Here is a 26,226-nt window from a genome sequence, read left to right as displayed (position 1 = left end):
TATGATGGTGTGTTTGTGGTATGTCATGACGGTGTGTTTGTGGTATGATGGTGTGTTTGTGGTATGTCATGACGGTGTGTTTGTGGTATGATGGCGTGTTCGTGGTATGTCATGCCGCCGTGTTTGTGGTATGATGGTGTGTTTGTGGTATGTCATGACGGCGTGTTTGTGGTATGATGGTGTGTTTGTGGTATGATGGTGTGTTTGTGGTATGATGGTGTGTTTGTGATATGTCATGACTGTGTTTGTGGTGTGACAGTGTGTTTGTGGTATGACGGTGTGTTTGTGGTATGTCATGACGGTGTGTTTGTGGTATGTCATGACAGTGTGTTTGTGATATGACGGTGTGTTTGTGGTATGTTATGACGGTGTGTTTGTGCTATGTCATGACGGTGTGTTTGTGGTATGATGGTGTGTTTGTGGTATGTCATGACTATGTTTGTGGTATGATGGTGTGTTTGTGGTATGATGGTGTGTTTGTGGTATGTCATGACTATGTTTGTGGTATGATGGTGTGTTGGTGGTATGACGGTGTGTTGGTGGGATGATGGTGTGCTTGTAATATGTCATGACAGTGTGTTTGTGATATGACGGTGTGTTTGTGGTATGTCATGACGGTGTGTTTGTGGTATGATGGTGTGTTTGTGGTATGTCATGACTATGTTTGTGGTATGATGGTGTGTTTGTGGTATGATGGTGTGTTTGTGGTCTGTCATGACTATGTTTGTGGTATGATGGTGTGTTGGTGGTATGACGGTGTGTTGGTGGGATGATGGTGTGCTTGTGATATGTCATGACAGTGTGTTTGTGGTATAACGGTGTGTTTGTGATATGTCATGACAGTGTGTTCATGATATGACGGTGTGTTTGTGGAATATCATGACGGTATGTTTGTGGTATGATGGTGTGTTTGTGGTATGTCATGACAGTGTGTTTGTGGTATGATGGTGTGTTTGTGGTATGACGGTGTGTTTGTGATATGTCATGACAGTGTGTTTGTGGTTTGACAGTGTGTTTGTGGTATGACGGTGTGTTTGTGGTATGTCATGACTATGTTTGTGGTATAACGGTGTGTTTGTGATATGTCATGACAGTGTGTTTGTGATATGACAGTGTGTTTGTGGTATAACGGTGTGTTTGTGATATGTCATGACAGTGTGTTTGTGATATGACGGTGTGTTTGTGGAATATCATGACGGTATGTTTGTGGTATGATGGTGTGTTTGTGGTATGTCATGACAGTGTGTTTGTGGTATGATGGTGTGTTTGTGGTATGACGGTGTGTTTGTGGTATGAAGGTGTGTTTGTGGTATGACGGTGTGTTTGTGGTATGACGATGTGTTTGTGATATGACGGTGTGTTTGTGGTATGTCATGACAGTGTGTTTGTGATATGACGGTGTGTTTGTGGAATATCATGACGGTATGTTTGTGGTATGATGGTGTGTTTGTGGTATGTCATGACAGTGTGTTTGTGGTATGATGGTTTGTTTGTGGTATGACAGTGTGTTTGTGGTATGACAGTGTGTTTGTGGTATGTCATGACGGTGTGTTTGTGGTATGATGGTGTGTTTGTGATATGTCATGACAGTGTGTTTGTGGTATGACAGTGTGTTTGTGGTATGGACGGTGTGTTTGTGGTATGTCATGGACGGTGTGTTTGTGGTATGACAGTGTGTTTGTGGTATGATGGTGTGTTTGTGGTATGTCATGACAGTGTGTTTGTGATATGACGGGGTGTTTGTGGTATGATGGTGTGTTTGTGGTATGACGGTATGTTTGTGGTATGATGGTGTGTTTGTGGTATGTCATGACAGTGTGTTTGTGATATGACGGGGTGTTTGTGGTATGACGGTGTGTTTGTGGTATGATGGTGTGTTTGTGGTATGTCATGACAGTGTGTTTGTGATATGACGGGGTGTTTGTGGTATGATGGTGTGTTTGTGGTATGTCATGACGGTGTGTTTGTGGTATGATGGTGTGTTTGTGATATGTCATGACAGTGTGTTTGTGATATGACAGTGTGTTTGTGGTATAACGGTGTGTTTGTGATATGTCATGACAGTGTGTTTGTGATATGACGGTGTGTTTGTGGAATATCATGACGGTATGTTTGTGGTATGATGGTGTGTTTATGGTATGTCATGACAGTGTGTTTGTGGTATGATGGTGTGTTTGTGGTATGACGGTGTGTTTGTGGTATGACAGTGTGTTTGTGGTATGACGGTGTGTTTGTGGTATGACGGTGTGTTTGTGATATGTCATGACAGTGTGTTTGTGGTTTGACAGTGTGTTTGTGGTATGACAGTGTGTTTGTGGTATGACGGTGTGTTTGTGGTATGTCATGACGGTGTGTTTGTGGTATGACGGTATGTTTGTGGTATGACGGTGTGTTTGTGGTATGATGGTGTGTTTGTGGTATGTCATGACAGTGTGTTTGTGATATGACGGGGTGTTTGTGGTATGATGGTGTGTTTGTGGTATGACGGTATGTTTGTGGTATGATGGTGTGTTTGTGGTATGTCATGACAGTGTGTTTGTGATATGACGGGGTGTTTGTGGTATGACGGTGTGTTTGTGGTATGACGGTATGTTTGTGGTATGATGGTGTGTTTGTGATATGACGGTATGTTTGTGGTATGACGGTGTGTTTGTGGTATGTCATGACAGTGTGTTTGTGATATGACGGGGTGTTTGTGGTATGATGGTGTGTTTGTGGTATGTCATGACGGTGTGTTTGTGGTATGATGGTGTGTTTGTGGTATGTCATGACAGTGTGTTTGTGGTATGATTGTGTGTTTGTGGTATGTCATGACGGTGGGTTTGGGGTATGAGGGTGTGTTTGAGGTAAGTCATGACTGTGTTTGTGGTCTGCCAGTGTGTTTGTGGTATGACGGTGTGTTTGTGGTATGTCATGACGGTGTTTGTGGTATGACAGTGTGTTTGTGGTATGTCATGACGGTGTGTTTGTGGTATGATGGTGTGTTTGTGGTATGTCATGACAGTGTGTTTGTGGTATGATGGTGTGTTTGTGGTATGTCATGACGGTGTGTTTGTGGTATGATGGTGTGTTTGTGGTATGTCATGACTGTGTTTGTGGTATGACAGTGTGTTTGTGGTATGTCATGACTGTGTTTGTGGTGTGATGGTGTGTTTGTGGTATGTCATGACTGTGTTTGTGGTATGACAGTGTGTTTGTGGTATGTCATGACTGTGTTTGTGGTATGATGGTGTGTTTGTGGTATGTCATGACTGTGTTTGTGGTATGACAGTGTGTTTGTGGTATGTCATGACTGTGTTTGTGGTATGACGGTGTGTTTGTGGTATGTCATGACGGTGTGTTTGTGGTATGACGGTATGTTTGTGGTATGACGGTGTGTTTGTGGTATGTCATGACAGTGTGTTTGTGGTATGATGGTGTGTTTCTGGTATGATGGTGTGTTTGTGGTATGTCATGACAGTGTGTTTGTGGTATGACGGTGTGTTTGTGGTATGATGGTGTGTTTGTGATATGTCATGACAGTGTGTTTGTGGTATGACAGTGTGTTTGTGGTATGTCATGACGGTGTGTTTGTGGTATGATGGTGTGTTTGTGGTATGTCATGACGGTGTGTTTGTGGTATGACTGTGTTTGTGGTATGATGGTGTGTTTGTGGTATGATGGTGTGTTTGTGGTATGTCATGACAGTGTGTTTGTGATATGACGGGGTGTTTGTGGTATGACGGTGTGTTTGTGGTATGACGGTATGTTTGTGGTATGATGGTGTGTTTGTGGTATGTCATGACAGTGTGTTTGTGATATGACGGGGTGTTTGTGGTATGTCATGACAGTGTGTTTGTGGTATGACGGTGTGTTTGTGGTATGATGGTGTGTTAGTGGTATGACGGTGTGTTTGTGGTATGACGGTGTGTTTGTGATATGTCATGACAATGTGTTTGTGATATGACGGTGTGTTTGTGGTATGATGGTGTGTTTATGGTATGTCATGACAGTGTTTGTGGTATGATGGTGTGTTTGTGGTATGACGGTGTGTTTGTGGTATGACAGTGTGTTTGTGGTATGACGGTGTGTTTGTGGTATGTCATGACGGTGTGTTTGTGGTATGACGGTGTGTTTGTGGTATGTCATGACGGTGTGTTTGTGGTATGATGGTGTGTTTGTGATATGTCATGACTATGTTTGTGGTATGATGGTGTGTTTGTGATATGTCATGACAGTGTGTTTGTGATATGATGGTGTGTTTGTGGTATGACGGTGTGTTTGTGATATGTCATGACAGTGTGTTTGTGATATGACGGTGTGTTTGTGGAATATCATGACGGTATGTTTGTGGTATGATGGTGTGTTTGTGGTATGTCATGACAGTGTGTTTGTGGTATGATGGTGTGTTTGTGGTATGATGGTGTGTTTGTGGTATGACGGTGTGTTTGTGGTATGACGGTGTGTTTGTGGTATGACGGTGTGTTTGTGGTATGACGGAGTGTTTGTGGTATGTCATGACGGTGTGTTTGTGGTATGACGGTGTGCTTGAGGTATGATGGTGTGTTTGTGATATGTCATGACAGTGTGCTTGTGGTATGACAGTGTGTTTGTGGTATGATGGTGTGTTTGTGATATGTCATGACAGTGTGTTTGTGGTATGACAGCGTGTTTGTGGTATGACAGTGTGTTTGTGGTATGACAGTGTGTTTGTGGTATGACGGTGTGTTTGTGGTATGACGGTGTGTTTGTGGTATGATGGTGTGTTTGTGGTATGTCATGACGGTGTGTTTGTGGTATGATGGTGTGTTTGTGATATGTCATGACTGTGTTTGTGATATGACGGTGTGTTTGTGGTATGTCATGACAGTGTGTTTGTGATATGACGGTGTGTTTGTGGAATAACGGTGTGTTTGTGATATGTCATGACAGTGTGTTTGTGATATGACGGTGTGTTTGTGGAATATCATGACGGTATGTTTGTGGTATGATGGTGTGTTTGTGGTATGTCATGACAGTGTGTTTGTGGTATGATGGTGTGTTTGTGGTATGACAGTGTGTTTGTGGTATGACGGTGTGTTTGTGGTATGACGGTGTGTTTGTGATATGTCATGACAATGTGTTTGTGATATGATGGTGTGTTTGTGGAATATCATGACGGTATGTTTGTGGTATGATGTCGTCTTTGTGGTATGTCATGACCGTGTGTTTGTGGTATGAGGGTTTGTTTGTGGAATGAAGGTGTGTTTGTGGTATGACGTTGTGTTTGTGGTATGACGGTGTGTTTGTGCTATGACGGTGTGTTTGTGATATGTCATGACAGTGTGTTTGTGGTTTGACAGTGTGTTTGTGGTATGACAGTGTGTTTGTGGTATGACGGTGTGTTTGTGGTATGTCATGACGGTGTGTTTGTGGTATGACGGTATGTTTGTGGTATGACGGTATGTTTGTGGTATGATGCTGTGTTTGTGGTATGTCATGACAGTGTGTTTGTGATATGACGGGGTGTTTGTGGTATGATGGTGTGTTTGTGGTATGTCATGACGGTGTGTTTGTGGTATGATGGTGTGTTTGTGGTATGTCATGACGGTGTGTTTGTGGTATGACTGTGTTTGTGGTATGATGGTGTGTTTGTGGTATGACAGTGTGTTTGTGGTATGACGGTGTGTTTGTGATATGTCATGACAGTGTGTTTGTGGTTTGACAGTGTGTTTGTGGTATGTCATGACTATGTTTGTGGTATGATGGTGTGTTTGTGATATGTCATGACAGTGTGATTGTGATCTGACAGTGTGTTTGTGGTATAACGGTGTGTTTGTGATATGACATGACAGTGTGTTTGTGATATGACGGTGTGTTTGTGGAATATCATGACGGTATGTTTGTGGTATGATGGTGTGTTTGTGGTATGTCATGACAGTGTGTTTGTGGTATGATGGTGTGTTTGTGTTATGAAGGTGTGTTTGTGGTATGACGGTGTGTTTGTGGTATGACGGTGTGTTTGTGGTATGACGGTGTGTTTGTGATATGTCATGACAATGTGATTGTGATATGACGGTATGTTTGTGGTATGATGATGTGTTTGTGGTATGTCATGACAGTGTGTTTGTGATATGACAGTGTGTTTGTGGTATGATGGTGTGTTTGTGGTATGACGGTGTGTTTGTGATATGTCATGACGGTGTGTTTGTGGTATGATGGTGTGTTTGTGGTATGACGGTGTGTTTGTGGTATGACGGTATGTTTGTGGTATGCCGGTGTGTTTGTGGTATGACGGTGTGTTTGTGGTATGTCATGACGGGGTGGTTGTGGTATGATGGTGTGTTTGTGGTATGTCATGACGGTGTGTTTGTGGTATGATGGTGTGTTTGTGATATGTCATGACAGTGTGTTTGTGATATGACAGTGTGTTTGTGGTATAACGGTGTGTTTGTGATATGTCATGACAGTGTGTTTGTGATATGACGGTGTGTTTGTGGAATATCATGACGGTATGTTTGTGGTATGATGGTGTGTTTGTGGTATGTCATGACAGTGTGTTTGTGGTATGATGGTTTGTTTGTGGTATGACAGTGTGTTTGTGGTATGACGGTGTGTTTGTGGTATGACGGTGTGTTTGTGATATGTCATGACAATGTGTTTGTGATATGACGGTGTGTTTGTGGAATATCATGACGGTATGTTTGTGGTATGATGGTGTGTTTATGGTATGTCATGACAGTGTGTTTGTGGTATGATGGTGTGTTTGTGGTATGACGGTGTGTTTGTGGTATGACAGTGTGTTTGTGGTATGACGGTGTGTTTGTGGTATGACGGTGTGTTTGTGATATGTCATGACAGCGTGTTTGTGGTTTGACAGTGTGTTTGTGGTATGACAGTGTGTTTGTGGTATGCCATGACGGTGTGTTTGTGGTATGACGGTATGTTTGTGGCATGACGCTGTGTTTGTGGCATGTCATGACTGTGTTTGTGGTATGACAGTGTGTTTGTGGTATGTCATGACGGTATGTTTGTGGTATGACGGTGTGTTTGTGGTATGTCATGACAGTGTGTTTGTGATATGACGGGGTGTTTGTGGTATGATGGTGTGTTTGTGGTATGTCATGACGGTGTGTTTGTGGTATGATGGTGTGTTTGTGGTATGTCATGACAGTGTGTTTGTGATATGACGGGGTGTTTGTGGTATGACGGTGTGTTTGTGGTATGACGGTATGTTTGTGGTATGACGGTGTGTTTGTGGTATGATGGTGTGTTTGTGGTATGTCATGACAGTGTGTTTGTGATATGACGGGGTGTTTGTGGTATGATGGTGTGTTTGTGGTATGACGGGGAGTTTGTGGTATGATGGTGTGTTTGTGGTATGTCATGACAGTGTGTTTGTGATATGACGGGGTGTTTGTGGTATGATGGTGTGTTTGTGGTATGTCATGACGGTGTGTTTGTGGTATGATGGTGTGTTTGTGGTATGTCATGAAGGTGTGTTTGTGGTATGATGGTGTGTTTGTGGTATGTCATGACGGTGTGTTTGTGGTATGACGGTGTGTTTGTGGTATGTCATGACAGTGTGTTTGTGGTATGACGGTGTGTTTGTGGTACGACGGTGTGTTTGTGGTACGACGGTGTGTTTGTGGTATGACGGTGTGTTTGTGATATGTCATGACAGTGTGTTTGTGGTATGATGGTGTGCTTCTTGCATGTCATGACTGTGTTTGTGGTATAATGGTATGTTTGTGGTATGTCATGACTGTGTTTGTGGTATGCTGCTGTGTTTGTGGTATGTCATGACTGTGTTTGTGATATGACGGTGTGTTTGTGGCATGTCATGACAGTGTGCTTGTGGTATGATGGTGTGTTTGTGGTATGATGGTGTGTTTGTGATATGTCATGACTGTGTTTGTGGTATGCTGGTGTGTTTGTGGTATGTCATGACTGTGTTTGTGATATGACGGTGTGTTTGTGGCATGTCATGACAGTGTGCTTGTGGTATGATGGTGTGTTTGTGGTATGATGGTGTGTTTGTGATATGTCATGACAGTGTGTTTGTGGTATGATGGTGTGTTTGTGGTATGATGGTGTGTTTGTGATATGTCATGACAGTGTGTTTGTGGTATGACGGTGTGTTTGTGGTATGATGGTGTGTTTGTGATATGTCATGACTGTGTTTGTGGTATGCTGGTGTGTTTGTGGTATGTCATGACTGTGTTTGTTATATGACGGTGTGTTTGTGGTATGTCATGACAGTGTGTTTGTGGTATGACGGTGTGTTTGTGGTATGTCATGACAGTGTGTTTGTGGTATGACGGTGTGTTTGTGGTACGACGGTGTGTTTGTGGTATGACGGTATGTTTGTGGTATGATGGTGTGTTTGTGGTATGTCATGACAGTGTGTTTGTGATATGACGGGGTGTTTGTGGTATGACGGTGTGTTTGTGGTATGACGGTATGTTTGTGGTATGATGGTGTGTTTGTGGTATGACGGTATGTTTGTGGTATGATGGTGTGTTTGTGGTATGACGGTATGTTTGTGGTATGATGGTGTGTTTGTGGTATGTCATGACAGTGTGTTTGTGATATGACGGGGTGTTTGTGGTATGATGGTGTGTTTGTGGTATGTCATGACGGTGTGTTTGTGGTATGATGGTGTGTTTGTGGTATGTCATGACGGTGTGTTTGTGGTATGATGGTGTGTTTGTGGTATGTCATGACGGTGTGTTTGTGGTATGATGGTGTGTTTGTGGTATGTCATGACTGTGTTTGTGGTATGACAGTGTGTTTGTGGTATGTCATGACTGTGTTTGTGGTATGATGGTGTGTTTGTGGTATGACGGTGTGTTTGTGGTATGACGGTGTGTTTGTGGTATGATGGTGTGTTTGTGGTATGTCATGACGGTGTGTTTGTGGTATGATGGTGTGTTTGTGGTATGTCATGACGGTGTGTTTGTGGTATGATGGTGTGTTTGTGGTATGATGGTGTGTTTGTGGTATGTCATGACTATGTTTGTGGTATGATGGTGTGTTGGTGGGATGATGGTGTGTTTGTGATATGTCATGACAGTGTGTTTGTGGTATAACGGTCTGTTTGTGATATGTCATGACAGTGTGTTTGTGGTATAACGGTGTGTTTGTGGAATATCATGACGGTATCTTTGTGGTATGATGGTGTGTTTGTGGTATGTCATGACAGTGTGTTTGTGCTATCATGGTGTGTTTGTGGTATGACAGTGTGTTTGTGGTATGATGGTGTGTTTGTGGTATGACGGTGTGTTTGTGGTCTGATGGTGTGTTTCTGGTCTGTCATGACGGCGTGCTTGTGGTCTGATGGTGTGTCTGTGGTATGTCATGCCGGTGTGTTTGTGGTATGATGGTGTGTTGGTGGTATGATGGTGTGTTTGTGGTATGTCATGACTATGTTTGTGGTATGACGGTGTGTTGGTGGGATGATGGTGTGTTTGTGATATGTCATGACAGTGTGTTTGTGGTATAACGGTGTGTTTGTGATATGTCATGACAGTGTGTTTGTGGTATAACGGTGTGTTTGTGGAATATCATGACGGTATGTTTGTGGTATGATGGTGTGTTTGTGGTATGTCATGACAGTGTGTTTGTGGTATGATGGTGTGTTTGTGGTATGACAGTGTGTTTGTGGTATGACGGTGTGTTTGTGATATGTCATGACAGTGTGTTTGTGATATGACGGTGTGTTTGTGGTATGACAGTGTGTTTGTGGTATGACAGTGTGTTTGTGGTATGACAGTGTGTTTGTGGTATGACGGTGTGTTTGTGGTATGTCATGACGGTGTGTTTGTGGTATGACGGTATGTTTGTGGTATGTCATGACAGTGTGTTTGTGATATGACGGGGTGTTTGTGGTATGACGGTGGGTTTGTGGCATGACGGTATGTTTGTGGTATGATGGTGTGTTTGTGGTATGTCATGACAGTGTGTTTGTGATATGACGGGGTGTTTGTGGTATGACGGTGTGTTTGTGGTATGACGGTATGTTTGTGGTATGATGGTGTGTTTGTGGTATGTCATGACAGTGTGTTTGTGATATGACGGGGTGTTTGTGGTATGATGGTGTGTTTGTGGTATGACAGGGTGTTTGTGGTATGATGGTGTGTTTCTGGTATGTCATGACGGTGTGTTTGTGGTATGATGGTGTGTTTGTGGTATGTCATGACGGCGTGTTTGTGGCATGATGGTGTGTTTGTGGTATGTCACGACTGTGTTTGTGGTATGATGGTGTGTTTGTGCTATGTCATGACTGTGTTTGTGGTATGATGGTGTGTTTGTGGTATGTCATGACAGTGTGTTTGTGGTATGATGGTGTGTTTGTGGTATGTCATGACTGTGTTTGTGGTATGACAGTGTGTTTGTGGTATGTCATGACTGTGTTTGTGGTATGATGGTGTGTTTGTGGTATGACAGTGTGTTTGTGGTATGATGGTGTGTTTGTGGTATGACGGTGTGTTTGTGATATGTCATGACAGTGTGTTTGTGGTTTGACAGTGTGTTTGTGGTATGACGGTGTGTTTGTGGTATGTCATGACGGTGTGTTTGTGGTATGACGGTATGTTTGTGGTATGACGGTGTGTTTGTGGTATGATGGTGTGTTTGTGGTATGTCATGACAGTGTGTTTGTGATATGACGGGGTGTTTGTGGTATGACGGTGTGTTTGTGGTATGTCATGACAGTGTGTTTGTGATATGACGGTGTGTTTGTGGTATGATGGTGTGTTTGTGGTATGTCATGACGGTGTGTTTGTGGTATGATGGTGTGTTTGTGGTATGTCATGACGGTGTGTTTGTGGTATGATGGTGTGTTTGTGGTATGTCATGATATGACTGTGTTTGTGGTATGATGGTGTGTTTGTGGTATGTCATGACTGTGTTTGTGGTATGACAGTGTGTTTGTGGTATGTCATGACTGTGTTTGTGGTATGATGGTGTGTTTGTGGTATGTCATGACTGTGTTTGTGGTATAATGGTATGTTTGTGGTATGTCATGACTGTGTTTGTGGTATGCTGGTGTGTTTGTGGTATGCTGGTGTGTTTGTGGTATGTCAAGACTGTGTTTGTGATATGACAGTGTGTTTGCGGTATAACGGTGTGTTTGTGATATGTCATGACAGTGTGTTTGTGGTATAACGGTGTGTTTGTGGAATATCATGACGGTATGTTTGTGGTATGATGGTGTGTTTGTGGTATGTCATGACAGTGTGTTTGTGGTATGATGGTGTGTTTGTGGTATGACAGTGTGTTTGTGGTATGATGGTGTGTTTGTGGTATGACGGTGTGTTTGTGGTATGATGGTGTGTTTGTGGTATGTCATGACGGTGTGTTTGTGGTATGATGGTGTGTTTGTGGTATGTCATGACGGTGTGTTTGTGGTATGATGGTGTGTTTGTGGTATGATGGTGTGTTTGTGGTATGTCATGACTATGTTTGTGGTATGACGGTGTGTTGGTGGGATGATGGTGTGTTTGTGATATGTCATCACAGTGTGTTTGTGGTATAACGGTGTGTTTGTGATATGTCATGACAGTGTGTTTGTGGTATAACGGTGTGTTTGTGGAATATCATGACGGTATGTTTGTGGTATGATGGTGTGTTTGTGGTATGTCATGACAGTGTGTTTGTGGTATGATGGTGTGTTTGTGGTATGACAGTGTGTTTGTGGTATGACGGTGTGTTTGTGATATGTCATGACAGTGTGTTTGTGATATGACGGTGTGTTTGTGGAATATCATGACGGTATGTTTGTGGTATGATGGTGTGTTTATGGTATGTCATGACAGTGTGTTTGTGGTATGATGGTGTGTTTGTGGTATGACAGTGTGTTTGTGGTATGACGGTGTGCTTGTGGTATGATGGTGTGTTTGTGATATGTCATGACAGTGTGTTTGTGGTATGACAGTGTGTTTGTGGTATGACAGTGTGTTTGTGGTATGACGGTGTGTTTGTGATATGTCATGACAGTGTGTTTGTGGTTTGACAGTGTGTTTGTGGTATGACAGTGTGTTTGTGGTATGACAGTGTGTTTGTGGTATGACGGTGTGTTTGTGGTATGACGGTGTGTTTGTGGTATGTCATGACGGTGTGTTTGTGGTATGACGGTATGTTTGTGGTATGTCATGACAGTGTGTTTGTGATATGCCGGGGTGTTTGTGGTATGATGGTGTGTTTGTGGTATGACGGTATGTTTGTGGTATGATGGTGTGTTTGTGGTATGTCATGACAGTGTGTTTGTGATATGACGGGGTGTTTGTGGTATGACGGTGTGTTTGTGGTATGACGGTGTGTTTGTGGTATGATGGTGTGTTTGTGGTATGTCATGACAGTGTGTTTGTGATATGACGGGGTGTTTGTGGTATGATGGTGTGTTTGTGGTAGGTCATGACGGTGTGTTTGTGGTATGACAGGGTGTTTGTGGTATGATGGTGTGTTTGTGGTATGTCATGACGGTGTGTTTGTGGTATGATGGTGTGTTTGTGGTATGTCATGACGGTGTGTTTGTGGTATGATGGTGTGTTTGTGGTATGTCATGACGGTGTGTTTGTGGTATGATGGTGTGTTTGTGGTATGTCATGACTGTGTTTGTGGTATGATGGTGTGTTTGTGGTATGTCATGACGGTGTGTTTGTGGTATGATGGTGTGTTTGTGGTATGTCATGACTGTGTTTGTGGTATGACAGTGTGTTTGTGGTATGTCATGACTGTGTTTGTGGTATGATGGTGTGTTTGTGGTATGACAGTGTGTTTGTGGTATGACGGTGTGTTTGTGGTATGACGGTGTGTTTGTGATATGTCATGACAGTGTGTTTGTGGTTTGACAGTGTGTTTGTGGTATGACGGTGTGTTTGTGGTATGTCATGACGGTGTGTTTGTGGTATGACGGTATGTTTGTGGTATGACGGTGTGTTTGTGGTATGATGGTGTGTTTGTGGTATGTCATGACAGTGTGTTTGTGATATGACGGGGTGTTTGTGGTATGATGGTGTGTTTGTGGTATGTCATGACAGTGTGTTTGTGATATGACGGGGTGTTTGTGGTATGATGGTGTGTTTGTGGTATGTCATGACGGTGTGTTTGTGGTATGATGGTGTGTTTGTGGTATGTCATGACGGTGTGTTTGTGGTATGATGGTGTGTTTGTGGTATGTCATGATATGACTGTGTTTGTGGTATGATGGTGTGTTTGTGGTATGTCATGACTGTGTTTGTGGTATGACAGTGTGTTTGTGGTATGTCATGACTGTGTTTGTGGTATGATGGTGTGTTTGTGGTATGTCATGACTGTGTTTGTGGTATAATGGTATGTTTGTGGTATGTCATGACTGTGTTTGTGGTATGCTGGTGTGTTTGTGGTATGCTGGTGTGTTTGTGGTATGTCATGACTGTGTTTGTGATATGACGGTGTGTTTGTGGTATGTCATGACAGTGTGTTTGTGGTATGATGGTGTGTTTGTGGTATGATGGTGTGTTTGTGATATGTCATGACTGTGTTTGTGGTATGCTGGTGTGTTTGTGGTATGTCATGACTGTGTTTGTTATATGACGGTGTGTTTGTGGTATGTCATGACAGTGTGTTTGTGGTATGACGGTGTGTTTGTGGTATGATGGTGTGTTTGTGGTATGACGGTATGTTTGTGGTATGACGGTGTGTTTGTGGTATGTCATGACAGTGTGTTTGTGGTATGATGGTGTGTTTGTGGTATGATGGTGTGTTTGTGATATGTCATGACAGTGTGTTTGTGGTATGACGGTGTGTTTGTGGTATGATGGTGTGTTTGTGATATGTCATGACGGTGTGTTTGTGGTATGCTGGTGTGTTTGTGGTATGTCATGACTGTGTTTGTGATATGACGGTGTGTTTGTGGTATGTCATGACAGTGTGTTTGTGGTATGATGGTGTGTTTGTGGTATGATGGTGTGTTTGTGATATGTCATGACAGTGTGTTTGTGATATGACGGTGTGTTTGTGGTATGTCATGACAGTGTGTTTGTGGTATGACAGTGTGTTTGTGATATGTCATGACAGTGTGTTTGTGGTATGCTGGTGTGTTTGTGGTATGTCATGACTGTGTTTGTGATATGACGGTGTGTTTGTGATATGTCATGACAGTGTGTTTGTGGTATGACGGTGTGTTTGTGGTATGATGGTGTGTTTGTGATATGTCATGACTGTGTTTGTGATATGACGGTGTGTTTGTGATATGTCATGACAGTGTGTTTGTGGTATGACGGTGTGTTTGTGGTATGATGGTGTGTTTGTGATATGTCATGACTGTGTTTGTGATATGACGGTGTGTTTGTGGTATGTCATGACAGTGTGTTTGTGATATGACGGTGTGTTTGTGGAATATCATGACGGTATGTTTGTGGTATGATGGTGTGTTTGTGGTATGTCATGACGGTGTGTTTGTGGTACGACGGTGTGTTTGTGGTACGACGGTGTGTTTGTGGTATGACGGTGTGTTTGTGATATGTCATGACAGTGTGTTTGTGGTATGATGGTATGCTGCATGTTTTATCCGTTGTTGTTAGATGTTCATATATTGTTTTTGTGGTGAATCCCGTTGTTGGCATCTGACTTCTTAGACAATGTTTAAACGCTAATTTGAACTTTAACACCACAATATCGGTTGTGATCACACATTTTTTAAGCATCATCAAGGCTCCAGGTCGAGCTCGTACCATGAATGGATCATGACGTCACAGATTCACAGGACAAAAGGAACAGTAGAGAGAGGGGGGAAACACCAACAGCAGAGTTAAAGGTCAAGACAGGGAGGAGATGGAGAAACAATGTAGGCCGGGGGCCAGTGGGACCTACCTTGCACCTCCCTCCCCCCCCCCCCCCGCAACAATTTTTCAGATACCACAGTGTTCATATATATCCCAAGTATCAGAAAAAAGATGTTCCCAGAAAAATAACTCGTTTGCACTATGCTTTATTAAGCTGTTTCCATTTTTGCATGTAATTAAGCTATCCAAACATTATTCTGCATCTCTGACAACAAAGGAAATATGTTCACTCTATTCCTTGACCCTCCAAACATATGTGTAGATTCCTCATTTACAAATTTCCAGGCATCAGAAGTTAAGATATTTACGAAAATGAGAATTTACATAATGGCGGATCCTAATTAGCATATCAATGCATTCAAAATTATTTCCACTACTTTTACTCAAACAGAAAATAGTTATGTTTCCCTTAAACACCAACAGACATCATAAGTCGCAGTTATGTATTATATCAGGCCCAGGTAATCAATTATATTGATTAATCTGATTTCGCATGAATTTCGAACGATTTATTGTACTTTGTATTTTCTGCGAATTAGCCTACTTTAAAAAAAATTCAAAATTTTTTATATATATTTTTCCCAACCTGGCTTGGATCTGGCAACACTAAAGTAATGTATTTTTGACAAAAAAAAACTGACATGTGTGGTAATTACAAGGAAAGAAAATGGAAATTCTTGCATTTTTGTGGGAATTATTGTCTTTAAGTCAAATTTAATTAATAAGCATATGAGATAATTCGCATAAACAAAATATATTTTAATACGTAATTGTGTAAGCTTTAATTTGACATCAATTTTGTGATTTTTATGTTTATATTTGACAGAGATATTGACATTTTGGCAATCTTTGTGAGATTCGTCTATTTTTGAATGGTTGCCATGGAAACAGCTTGATAAAGCATAGTGCAAATGAGTTATTTTTCTGGGAACATCTTTTTTCTGATACTTGGGATATATATATATATATATATATATATATATATATATATATATATATATATATATATATATATATATATATACACTGTGGTATCAGTGAAAAATTGTTGCAGGGGGGGGGTGCAAGGTAGGTCCCACTGGCCCCCGGCCCAATGGGTGTGGGGAGGAATGAGGGGAAGAAGAGGATGCATGGGGTGGACAAGATGCATACAGAAGGAAACTAAGTCGGGAAAACTGGAAATTTGGAAGAAGGAGGGATTGGGGTTGGGGGTTAACGCTCAACATCCTTGTCCTATGTGTATAATTTCTTTATCGAGTCTTAATCGAACGTTGTTTCCATATATTCTTATGGATTCCATTTCACGGGAGCTTTGTGCCCCTCATGATGCACTTTCTCCCCCTGGTGCTCAACCAGTAATGATACCAGGCCTGAAGAAGTCATCAGTGTCGAGGAGATCACGTGACGGCATTGTTTTACAATGTTTGCGAAAACAAAGTTTGTTCCGTTTCCTGATAGACGTGAATTGAACCCTCTAGTCTGGGTGAGGACATCTCCTTGTAGAATGTTTTCGTTGTAGAAAGGTTCATTTTTAGTCCGATGAACCCGTGACCACGACATGCATGTATGAGAAGTTGAGTTGATGCATACCGAGGGAAACGTATCGAATGGAACTTGAATCCCCAAAATTTCTCACTTTATATATTAGTTCAAGTGCCAAGGTCAAGTTCATCGCTGTTCCACCGATAAACCATTTAAACAGCGATCCCTGCTCTGGTGATCTTGCACATCCTCTTTCTGCTCTGCTCATCCAATCATTTTTTCTAAGTCATCTACCCTCGACTTGGAAGTTCGCCAACATCACTGCAATTCACAAACTTGTCGCGACAGCAGATACTCTTAACTGCAGGCCTATTAGCTTCCTTCCAATTGTAAAGGCCCAGTCACACCTTGACGTTTTAGCCAGCAATGGCAACGTATCAAAATGTATGTAAAACGCTGGCTTACGCTGAACCTTTGATGTTTTTTTTTTTTAAAGATTCGGACGTATTCATAACGAGTTGGTCGTATGCATAACATATTAGTAACGGACACAGAACGTTTCGTTGTCTTATAGATAACTTATACCAACGAATGCTTAGCCTGTTATCGGCGTTCACAACCTATGCCCAACGATAGTCGAACTTATGCATAGCGCGCTGCACGTATCGCCGACGCTCACGCGGCGTAGCCTATTAAAGGCTGCCGCGATTCAAATCATAACCGCCGCAGAAATGGAAGTGTCAACATTGCAGTCACACCTTGGCGATCTTGCCAGCGTATGCCGACCTCTAAAAAATGCGTCTAAAACACTGGCGCACGTCGAATACGGTATGGGTAAGTTTGGTATACGTGAATAGAACGCTAAAGTACGCTATCGTATGTCATCGTAAGTGGAGTGCATCTTGTACTTTTAAACGTGTTAAACATTTTACGACGTACTTGCCGTATGCCTCACACGTTCCGCATGCGATGGGAATAAGTTGTACGCACAATATGCAATCATTGGCACAAGTCGACAAAAGTTACTGGTAAGTTACTCATAAGTCGAAACGCTTCAATGTAATGGTTAGCGTCAGTGTTCCAGACTCCCTGTTTTTTTTTTCTTTTTCTTCGGTATGACGGTCATGTTGACACTTTGATTTCTAGTGCGGTTACAATATAATATAATTAATAGGCTGCCGCTCAACCATCTAAATCATAACCGCACTAGAAATCGAAGTGTCAACATCACCGTCATACCGAAGAAAAAAATAATAAAAAAACCAGGGAGTCTGGAACACTGACGCTAACCATTACATTAACGTGTCTCAACTTATGAGTACCACACAAGTAACGTGTGTCAACGATCACGTAACGTGCCTACAACACGTTACTCATAGGTTAGAAATAAGTTTCGGGTACGCTAATCATTACCTCGACGTGTTTCGACTTATGATTAACTTACAAGTAACGTGTGTCAGCGTGTGTCAACGATCGCATAATGTGCCTACAACTTATGGCCAGCGTAGCGGAACTTGTGAGTCATACGCTGGCATAAGACGTAAAATTTTAAGAATGCTAAAATTTGAGGACAACCGCAAAGTACAACGATGAAAGCCAGCGTACTACGACGTATGGCAGTGTTTTTCAGCATGCTCTCAATATTTCCAAAACTTACCCATAACGTATTCAACGTGTGCCAGCGTTTTAGACAAATTTTTCAAAAATCAACATAAGCTGGCTAAAACGTCAAGGTGTGACTGAGCCTTATGGAACGTCATGGAATCCTTCGTTTTCTCGAATGGCCTCATCTTCTCAGATCACCAAGATTTGATTTCACACCAGGTCACTCCACCTTGGACATGCTATGTATGCTCTCCCAACAATGGATGGAGGTACTCAATGTCAGAAATGAGATGAGGGCCGTCTCTCTAGACAGCTCGTGCTTTTCATACAGTCTGGTATCCTGACTTGCTCTCTAAACTGTCTGCCTTTGGAATTCTAGGCCAACTCCACTCTTGAGTTACTGACTTGTACAAGTCTCGTAGCCAACGTGTGCCTCTCAACGGAACCCTTTCATCTCCTCTCCCTGTCGTGACTGGAGTATCCCAAGACAGTGTTCTGGGTCCAGTCCTATTCCTGATCTTCATGAACGATGTTTCTGATTCTCTGTAAAATCCTCATTATCCCTTTGCTGATGCTGTAAAACATCATCCTTCAGATACACAATATGCAGCCTCTTCCCATTCTGCAGATCCTCATGGAATCACGAACTCATCCTGTAGACCATGAGGCATGGCTGGTTATTGTTCACCTCTGTTGCACCCAATGGGGCACAAACATTTTTTTTCCCCACAAATCTGCAGTTTTTCAAATGCTGAAGATTGTGAGAGATTCCAGTGATGTTGAAGGCCTTGGTTTCAACGGCGTCAACCTGAGCAAAGTGTGTGGCAGGGGAGCCAGACCAGAGTGGAGAGCAGTATTCCATCAAGTTGCGGATGAAGGCTTTTTAGGTGGATTGGAGTTCAGTTGTGCCAAGGAGGGACTTTGTGCAATGGAGGATGCCCAATTGGTGGCTGGCTTTGGAGGCCAACTTTGAAATGTGGTTTGGCTGATAATGAGGCCCAACAGTTGAAACCAGTAGGGGACTAATAAGGTAGATCGGAGGGTTTGCCAAATGGTCCTTTTGGAGAGACACAGTGAGAGTGGAAGATATATCAGGATTGAAAGACAAATTCCAAGTATTTGACCAGCTTGTGATTTTGTCAAGGTCTGAAGAGAGGGATATACCCCGCAGGTCAGTCGAAGCGATGAAGAGAACATGTTCTGGTGTGCGATGGAGAAGTTGATGGAAAATGTGAAAGATGATGAAATTGTTGTGGTTGGAGGAGACTTGAATGGACATGTGGGAAGGAGTCCAGACGGTTTTGAGGGAGTCCATGGGGGTTATGGGTATAGTGTGAGAAATGGAGAAGGTGAAAGGATCTTGGAGTTTGCTGATGGAGCTGATTTGTTGATTTGTAATACTCAATTCCAGAAAGCGAATAATAAGCTTATTACATACACGTCAGGTGGGTTGACGACAACCATTGACTACCTGATGGTGCGTCAGCGAGATAGGGGAAACCTCCGGGACACAAAGGTGATCCCAGGGGAGGAGACTGTTTCGCAGCACCACCTGGTTGTCTGCGATATAAGGGTGAAAGGTGTGAGGAGAATTCAGCGGGTGAAGTACCAACCGAGGATGAAGGTGTGGAGGTTGAAAGAGGTGACAGTGAAGGAAGCATTAAGAGAGAGGCTGAGTATGGTTGAGGATGATGTGGTTGAGGTTGAAAGTGGTTGGATGTCAATGAAAGATAGTCTGTTGGGAGCCGTTGGTGAGGTATGTGGATGGACAAAAGGACCACCGAGGCACTCGGAAACATGGTGGTGGGGTGATGAAGTTGGAAAGACGATTGAAGAGAAGAGGAAGAAGTTCAAGGAATGGCAAAAGGCGAAGGGTACGGTGGAAGAAGAGGCTGCACATGAAAGTTATAAGGTAGCCAAGAAGGCTGCAAAGAAAGAGGTTGCAAAGGCGCAGGAGACCCATAGGAAAATGCTCGGAGAACGCTTGGATTCGAGGAAGGTAAGAGAGCGGTATTCAGGATCGCAAAGCAGATAGCGAGAGAGAGATTTGATGTGACGGGGGTGAGTTGCTTGAAGGATGAAGTGGGACAAATCGTTGTGGATTCAGATGGAATTAAAGGAAGATGGAAGAGATATATGGAAAGGCTGTTGAATGTAGAAAATGAATGGGATAGAAACATCGAGAGTAACCCAGTTTTAGGACCAGCAGAGAAGATAACTGAGAAGGAAGTTGAGGAAGCTATAAGAGCAATGAAGAGTAGAAAAGCAGGAGGGCCGACGGGAGTTGTGGGAGATATGTTGAAGGCAGCAGGAAGTTGGGGTGTGAAGAGAATGACAGAGATCTGTAATCTGGTGGTGAAAGAAGGCCGCATTCCAGTGGATTGGGAACTGAGTACCCTCGTCCCTCTGTACAAGGGGAAAGGTGACCCTCTGGACTGTGGCTCCTATAGAGCAATAAAGTTATTGGAGCATGGAATGAAGGTATTGGAAAGGGTGTTGGAGAAGAGGATAAGGAAGAAGGTAAAGATTGACGAAATGCAGTTTGGATTTATGCCAGGAAGAGGAATGACAGATGCAATTTTTATTGTAAGGCAGTTGCAGGAGAAGTACATGGAGAAGAGGAAGAAGTTGTTTTTTGGGTTTGTTGATCCGGAGAAAGCATTTGATAGGGTCCCACGTGAAGTAATGGCATGGGCATTGAGGAAGTTAGGAGTGGAGGAATGGTTGATCAGAGTAGTGATGGCCATGTACGAGAGCACGCACAGCTGTAAGGACGAAGGATGGGAACAGTGGTGAGTTTGAGGTGAGGGTAGGAGTGCACCAGGGGTCAGTACTAAGTCCACTTGTATTTGTAGTTGTGATGGAGGTGCTGGCTCGGAGGGTAAAGGAGGGTTTACCGTGGGAGCTGCTGTATGCAGATGATCTGGTGTTGATTGCAGAGAGTATGGATGGACTGAAGGAGAAGATGAACAAGTGGAAGGAATGTATGGAGGCAAAAGGTTTGAAGGTGAATATCGGAAAGACGAAGGTGATGGCAAATGGTAAAGCATGTGGTGAGGTGGAAAGGACTGGGAAGTGGCCGTGTGCTGTGTGCAGGAAGGGTGTCGGAGTGAACTCCATTCAGTGTACAATGTGTGCTGAATGGGTTCATCGAAAATGTAGTGGGGTGAGAGGGTCATTAACCAGTGTGGCAGCTACATTCAAGTGTAAGGTGTGCATCGAGGGAGCAGCAGATGAAGGAATTGTTGAGTTGGATCTTGGAGATGGTGTGAAGCTGGAAGGGGTGAAAACATTTTGCTATCTCGGAGACATGCTGAATGGAGAAGGTGGATCAGACTCTTCGACGGTTGCTAGAGTGAGATGTGCATGGAAGAAGTTTCGGGAACTGAGTGGCGTGCTGACAAAGAGGGGAGTGTCGTTGAAGCTGAAGGGAAAGGTGTATGCTACATGTGTGAGGAGTACGATGATTTATGGGAGTGAGACATGGGTACTGAACATGGAGCAGCAACAAAGGCTGGAAAGGGTGGAAATGCGAATGGTTCGGTGGATGTGTGGAGTATCGTTGAGAGAGAGGAAGACAAATGATGACTTGCGGAAGATGATGGGAATAGAGTCTGTGATGGAGGTTGTGAAGAGAAACAGGTTGAGATGGTTGGGTCATGTGTTGAGGAAGGATGAAAGTGATGGTGAGAGGAGTGTTGGAAATGAGTGTAGTAGGAAGTAGAGGACGGGGAAGACCGAGAAAAACTTGGCTAAAGGTGGTGGAAGAAGAAATGTGGGCAAGGGGATAAAGAAGGGGAGATGCAGAAAATAGGGTAAATTGGAGAAGATTGTCATGGGGCCCGCAAGGCTAACCCCCGCTTTAGCGGGAGAAATGGCCTTTAACTGCGCGTGTGTGTGTGTGTGTGTGTGTGTGTGTGTGTGTGTGTGTGTGTGTGTGTGTGTGTGTGTGTGTGTGTGTGTGTGTGTGTGTGTGTGTGTGTGTGAAGAGAGGGAAGAGCCTGCCTGCCTGAAGGATGAGGGAGGTCACGGCAGAGGGTGGAGTCATCAGCAAATAGATAAAGAGGAATTTCCAGAGAGTCAGACAGATCATTGATGAAGATCCGGAATAAGACTGGACCCAGAACACTGTCTTGGGGCACTCCACCCTTGGCAGTGAGAGGAGATGAAACCGTTGTGTTGAGTGCCACACGGCTACGAGAGTCGAGGAGGTCAGTAAAGTACGTGTGGAGTTGGCCTGGGATGTTATAGGCAGAGAGTTTGGAGAGCAGGACAGGATGCCAGACTGTATCAAAAGCCGAGATATGTCGAGAGAGATGGCCCTGATCTCGTGTCTGACATTGAAGGCCTCCATCCATTGTTGGGAGAGCAGACATAGCATGTCCAAGGTGGAGTAACCAGGTCTGAAACCAAACTGGTGATCTGAGATGAGGTTGGTGGAGAAAAGGACGGATTCTATATCACCTGGGATGATGGATTCCATGACCTTGCTGATGATTGGAAGTAAGCTGATAGGTCTGTAGTTCAGGGGATCAGTTTTTGTATATTTAGCTAATGTGGAATTTACATTCCAGACAAGTTATCGTCATCGTGCACCATCGTGCACCATCGTGCACCATCGTGCACCATCGTGCACTATCGTGTACGTGCAACCGTCTCCTTTTTCGACTTCTCCTGCCAAACCGCTGGGCCGATCTGGCTGAAATTTGGCAGCAACGTTCCTCTCCTGACTGGTAACAGGGATTACAAAGTTTGTTCCGGTCACATGACTTTAAGTAGGTCAAAATGGCCGACTTAGTAAATTTCTTCCAAAATCTTCTTCTCCAGACCCACCAGTCAGAATACTTCCAAATTTGGCTTGCAACAATAGGCCAGGGTAGGGATGTTAATTAAATTGCAGATATCATGCCGATATCGTGAACGGAAGTGTGTCAAAATGGCCGACTTCGTCAATGGAGGGTAACCCTCCTCCGTAAACTTCCTCCGTAGACCTACTCAGAATCCGATCTTTTTTTGAATTCCATGAACAAACTTTGGTACCTCACAGGCGATGAAGGTTGTGGTGAAGTTTCATCGGAATTGCATGTGCAGTTTCTGAGAAGAAAGCAAATACCTGTTTTGGGGGGGGTAACTCCCCCGTTGACCCTCTTTAGAGCCTGATTTTTTTTTAAATGCCATAAACAAACTTTGATATATACACAGTGATGAACGTAGTGGTAAAGTTTCATTGAAATCGAATGTGCAGTTTCAGAGAAAAAGATACAAGTATTTGTGGACAGACGGACGGACTGACTGACTGACGACGCGCCGTCCCATCAGTTCCGTGGAACTCTGTTCCAGGTGAGCTAAAGAAAACACTCACCCACATTCACAGTTGAGTTATTTTGCTTTGTGTGCTTTCATCGCCAAATAATTGGGGTCAAAGCCCATTCCGAAGCTTGGATATGTCTACGTTGGAGACTGTCTCAGAATAAGGGATATGATGACAATACAGGTTCTAGGGACACCCAGGTCAGTATGAATTGTCGAATACATCAAGGTCCCGAAGCGAGACGAACTTTCCAACCATTTTGTATCCACATTTAGTGAATTATTGTGTTCACACCCTGGAAGATGTGAAGGCATGGGAATGTTTGGATGTTTCCAACCGGATGAAGTCTGGGCAGATCGGTGATGTGGAGGTTCTTGTGAAGAATCTGATTTGCTATCACATTGGTTGAGCAAAGGTCGGCCGATAATACATCAATGACGAGGACTCCAGTTGGCAGAACAGACAAGCATTGACGTTGTACATTTTTAACATCATGGTTACCTGCTCTACCATCCCCTTCAGCACTCTCGGATAGTTATCACAGCCGCAAAGCTTTATCTTCTTTCATCAACTCTAAGAAAGACAGCAACTAATATGAAAAACAATGAAATAATTAATACGGGTGGATGTGACACCCAATTTAACATCCATCCAAGAGACGGCAAACACATTGATGAACCTCCCTGCGAAACATCAGGATGACAGTTTATAGCTGGGTCAGGATTCGAACCCAGGCTAGACAGCTGAGAGACAAGTGTGTGCACCTCCAGACCATCCTGCCAGCCCTTACCATGTGGTACTAAATAATATAATTTAAAAAACTATATTTCAATACCTGCAGTTGTATGTTACGTGTTAAATGTTGATGCGTGACAGGAGATCTGGCGATGATGTTGATGCGGATCATCTGCCAAAGACACGGATGTCAGACTCCCCTATTCCGCAGTGTTCTGCGGATTCTGCTGAGAATTCAGAATGTGTTTTTAATGGTGAGGATGTACCTGGAGGAGGTGTCGGACGTTGAAAGATCAAGGTGGATATATTTGGATCGATGAATCAAAGGGAATAGTGTTCAACCCAGCTAGATTCCAAGTCTGTCTTGAAGGGATTGTCGGATCTGATGAGTATGAGAGTGGATGATAGAACAGTTGCCTGAAACGACTGAATTACGATTCCAGTAAAACAAGGACTCTCGTCATGGAGAATCCTTATTCTTACTCGCACAGTGCCTTCAGAGCGTGTTCACACCCCTTGAGGTTGTCACATTTTGTTGTGTTCCAACCTGAATTTAAAATGGATTAAATAATATTAAAGAAAATTGTCACCGATGAACACATAATACCCCATGATGACAAAGTGAAAACATGTTTTTAGAATATATTTTTTTTATAAATTAATGAAAAATGAAAAGCTGAAATGTCTGTGTCAATAAGTATTCAACCCCCTTTGCTATGGCACTCCAACCTGAGCTCAGGTGCATCCAATTTCCTTTGATCATCCCTGAGATGTCTCTTCACCTTGATTGGAGTCCACCTGTGGCCAATTCAATTGATTGGACATGGTTTAGAAAGAAACACCTTTCTATACAAGGTCCCACAGTTGACAGTGCATGACAGAGCAGAAACTCCACCACAAACACCGTGAGCTCCACCATTCGGAAGTGGAAAGAAGATGGAACAACCCATGCTCTTCCTCGAGCTAGCCGTCCGATCAAACTGAGCAACGGGGCAAGAAGTACCTTAGTCAAGGAGGTGACCAAGAACCCAATGATCACTCTGACAGAACTACAGAGTTCCTTGGCTGAGATGAGAGAACCTGCCAGAAGGACAACAATATCTGCAACACTTCACAAATCGAGGCTTTGTGGGAGAATGGCCAGACGGAAGCCACTCCTGAGAAAAAGGCACATGGCAGCACATCTGGAGTTTGCAAAAAGTCACGTGATAGACACCGTGAGCAGGAGGTAAAAGTTTCTGTGATCTGAGGAGATGAAAACTGAACTCTTTGGCCTGAATACAAAGTGCTACATCTGGTGTAAACCGAGCACAACTCATCAACCATCGAACACCATCCATACCATGAAGCATGGTGGTGGCAGCATCATGCTATGGGGATACTTTTCAGCATCAGGGACTAGGAGACTTGTAAGGACAGAGGGAACAATTAATGGAGTCAAATACAGGCAAATCCTTGAGGAGAACCTGCTTCAGAGTGCAAAAGACATCAGACTGCGGTGAAGATTTACATTCATCAAGGACAATGGCCTCAAGTATAAAGCTAAAGCAACACTGGAACGGCTTCAGAACAAGAATGTGAAAGTTCTTGAGTGGTCCAGCCAAAGCCCAAACTTGGATCCCATTGAGAATCTGTGGAAAATCTTGAAGATTGATGTTTACCGACTCTCCCCATCCAACTTGAGAGATCTTGAGCAAATCTGCAAGGAAGAATGGGAGAAAATCTCCAAATCCAAATGTTCAAAGCTGATCCAGTCATACCCGAGAAGATTCCAAGGTGGAATCACTGACAAACCTGCTTCTACAAAGTATTGACTCAGGGGGTTGAATACTTAATGTCGCAAGACATTTCATGTTTCCATTATTTAAATTAATTTGTGAAAATTTCTAAATACATGTTTTCACTTTATCATTGTGGGGCATTCATGTGGGATCGACATATCACCGTGTGGATCAGTGAAAAAAGGAATGATATTTAATCTTTTTAAAATTCAGGCTGTAATAGAGCAAAATGGGACAAAAGTTATGGGGTGTGAATACTTTCTGAAGGCACTGCAGGTGGTCGGGATTGAAGACATGATGAACGATAGAGAGCGTTCGGAGGAGCGGGAAACGACAGCATCTTTGGTCAATCAGACAGTATTGTCATCATGGATATTTGAATGATTTATCCAGAGGTAATTTTGAGGTCAGGAGTATCAAGGTTAATAGGGGGACATAGTGCACCTCTAGTACTATGCTGGGATGATGAGACATCAGTGACAGAAGACCCAGGGGGTGAGCTGAAGGGGGCGGCAGGGGGGGTCAA

Source organism: Eptatretus burgeri, chromosome 3 (assembly GCF_056783735.1).
Source record: "Eptatretus burgeri isolate ZD-2024b chromosome 3, Ebu_testis_v1, whole genome shotgun sequence".
Taxonomy (NCBI): domain Eukaryota; kingdom Metazoa; phylum Chordata; class Myxini; order Myxiniformes; family Myxinidae; genus Eptatretus; species Eptatretus burgeri.
The sequence above is the reverse complement of the archived record's forward strand: the minus strand, read 5'-3'. Positions refer to the sequence as shown.